The sequence below is a fragment of the Onychomys torridus genome, chromosome 7, assembly GCF_903995425.1.
Source record: "Onychomys torridus chromosome 7, mOncTor1.1, whole genome shotgun sequence".
In the NCBI taxonomy this organism is placed as follows: Eukaryota; Metazoa; Chordata; class Mammalia; order Rodentia; family Cricetidae; genus Onychomys; species Onychomys torridus.
In genome coordinates this window covers 73,858,175-73,861,511 of record NC_050449.1, presented here as the reverse complement: position 1 = coordinate 73,861,511, position 3,337 = coordinate 73,858,175, and positions in this window count along the sequence as shown.

The following is a 3,337-nucleotide window of genomic DNA, read 5'->3' as shown; positions in this document are numbered from 1 at the left end:
AGGAAAAGGGTCCCAAGCACAGTCAAAAAAGAGTGAGAGACAATCCCCTACTCACACTGTTAAGAGTTCCACAAGAACACCAAGCTATACAACCAGAACATATATACAGAAGACCTACCTCAGACCCGTACAGGCTCCATGGTTGCCTCTTCAGTTTCTGTGAGCCCCTATGAGCCCTGCTTAGTTGATTCTGTGGCCCATGTTTTTATAGTTTCCTCAACATCTCTGTCTCCTACAATCCTTTCTCCCCTCTTCTGTGGGGTTTCCCTGGTTCCACCTAGTGTTTAGCTCTGCGTCTTGGCATCTATTTTATTTCCATTAGCTGATGGATGATGCCTCTCCAATGTCATAGACACTGATCTATAAGTGTAGAAAAATATCATTAGAAATCATATCAGTGACTTTTTTTTTGGGGGGGAGTGGTGTTCTATCCTGGGTCTCTGGAGTGTACTGCCTCTGGTCCTGGCCATCCAGGTAATATCAGGTATGGGCTTCCTTTTATAGCATGAGCCTCAAGTTGGACCAGTCATTGGTTGGCTATGCCCAAGGTGCCTTTCTAAAAGTTAAAATGAATGCTAATATCACACAAGTATCCTCAGAGACCACAGAGCTATAGAATAACAGGATCGTCCATGAGGGTAGAGGCTGAGGTAAAGTCTAAGAAATCAATGGTTTTCCAAAGAACACTAATAGTTTACCTTGCATTTCCAGTGTGCTTACCCATGAATAATGAAAGTCCTTGACACAAAAACCAACATTCTAGGACAAGAAAAACCAGATCCCATAAGTGAGTTAAAAGGAACCATGGATTTGTGTCTCCTACAGAGGGGCCAAAGCCTGTGAAGAGCTAGTCCTAAAAGTCGTGAGGCTGACCTTCATCTCATAGCACATAAAAGTCAGCTCAAGAACTGAAGAATAAAATTATTGGAAGAAAGCATAGGAGAAGACTCCTTGACCTTGCCAAGGCAAGGATTCTGATTTGGAAGGGGGCATATCTCAACATGAGCTCAGAAAACAAACTGGATTACATCAACTTGAAAAGCAAAAGAAACAGGGATTTAGACTATTAACTGAAAGAAAATATTAGCAAACCATATACATGGAAATGGGTAAATATCTAAAAATGTTAAGGAACTTATATAACTTATTAGCAAAAAAAATTAAAACCAACACAGCCTAGTTTTAAAATAGGAAAATGTCTGAATGGAAATATTTCCAAACTCATTACAATGACCATTATGATAAAGGGCCCAGCATCTGAATGAGATAAAATCCCATAGCAGTCACATAACTGTTAAAAAAAAAAAAAAAAAAAAAAAAACGACAAAGCAAGTGTTCATGAGGACGTGGAGGAAGGAAGAAGGGTAAAGTGGTACCTGCCAGTATAAAAACAGTACAGAGGTCAAGCAATGAGTAAAAATAGAATTGCTGTAGTCCAGTTACCCTCCTAGCTTTCCAACCATACAGACTTGAAGTCAATACTTCATTCAGACATTCAGACCTGCACTTACCATGTCTATTTCAGGGTTATTCACAATAGCCAAGGCATGGACACAAGCTCATTGTCCATCCACAGATGAATGAATACAGGAATTAGTAAGGAAAACATGGAAGATGTACATCACAGTATGTCACAATTTTACATAAATGCATATATATATACACACACACACACACACACACACACACACATATATATACAGCCTTTAAAATGAGAACTTACCATCTACAACATAAATGGATTTAATGAACATTAAGCATTAAGGATATATGTCAGATGCAGAATAGTATTGTATGAACTCACTTATATAGAGAATATTAAATGCTGAATACATAGAAACAGAGTAGAAAGGTGGCTTCCAGAGTTGGGGGGGGGGGGAAGAGTCAAAACATACAAAATTGCAGTTTAATGGTATGAATTGGGCCAGAGGTCTAGAGATCTAGTGTACAATAAGATAAAGTAGTTAATAATTTTGTGTTATATAAAACTTTATTTAGAACTAGGTTTCACAAATTTTTTGTTGTTGTTGTTTTTTGAGATAGAGTTTCTCTGTGTAGCTTTGGAGCCTTACTTGGAACTCATTCTTGTGGCCCAGGCTGGCCTTGAACCCACAGAGATCTGCCTGACTCTGCCTCCCGAGTACTGAGATTAAAGGTGTGCACACCACCACCACCACCACCACCACCACCACCACCACCACCACCACCACCACCCAGCTCAGTTTCACATATTCTTAGCACAAGCAAAAAATTAAAAAATAACTGTTAAAAATGGATTTTTTTCTTGACTATAACAATCATTGCACTATGTGTGTGTGTGTGTGTGTGTGTGTGTGTGTGTGTGTGTATAAAATTTACATTTTGTCTCTTGGTCATTTATAGTGGAAAAGAAATAATAAACAACAAATAGTATATATGGATAAATCTAAATAATATTGATATATAAAACAATAAATAATGCACAACAAAAATGTTCTTAGAGGGGTACCAGACATAATTTTGTTTGGTATGAATATACCACCTGTTTATTCTCCTGTTGATTTTTGAGCTTCATGTCAGACAACTTTAGCCTTGTTTGGAAAATATCTCTCTCTGTCTCTCTGTCTCTCCATCTCTCTTTCTGTCCCTCTCTCTCTGTCTCTCTCTGTCTCTATGTGTGTGTGTGTGTGTGTGTGTGTGTGTGTGTGTGTGTGTGTGTGTGTGTGTGTATGTGCCCAAGACTGATGCAAAATCCAAAATCATTTTTGGTCTTCATAGTCATGTGTTTTAGCCTCATACACTGGGAAGTTTCTCCTCTCCTCTCTGCTCTCTATTTCATCTGTCACCATGTGTCTGCCTAAGCTATCCAATGCAGATTATTCCCTGGTCCAAAACCACATTGCTGTAGCTAGCACAGACTTCTAACTCATTCATAGATATTCTGCAGAGCACATTTCCCACTTTGCTTTCTGTGAACATGTTTAAGCGAATCTTGACTGTAGCTCTTAAATAGGCATTCCTGCAATAGATTTAGACATTGCTTCCACTTCAAAGTGCAGGTTTTGTGATGTGGTATTCTTATCATCTAATGAAAGCTTTTCTAGAAATGGAGAGATGGTTTGGTGGCTAGAGCCTGTATTGTTCTTACTGGGGACCTGAGTTTGGTTTCTGGCACTCATACCAGGCAGCTCACAACCTGTAACTCCAATTCTGGGGGAGCCAATGCCCTTTTTGGCCTCCTTGGGCTCCTGTACATATGTTATTCACACAAATATATCTCAAAAAAGTTCTTCGTATGATTAAAAATATTTTCTTGAACAATAAATGTGAAAGTGTATTGCCGACTCTACCTTAGGAC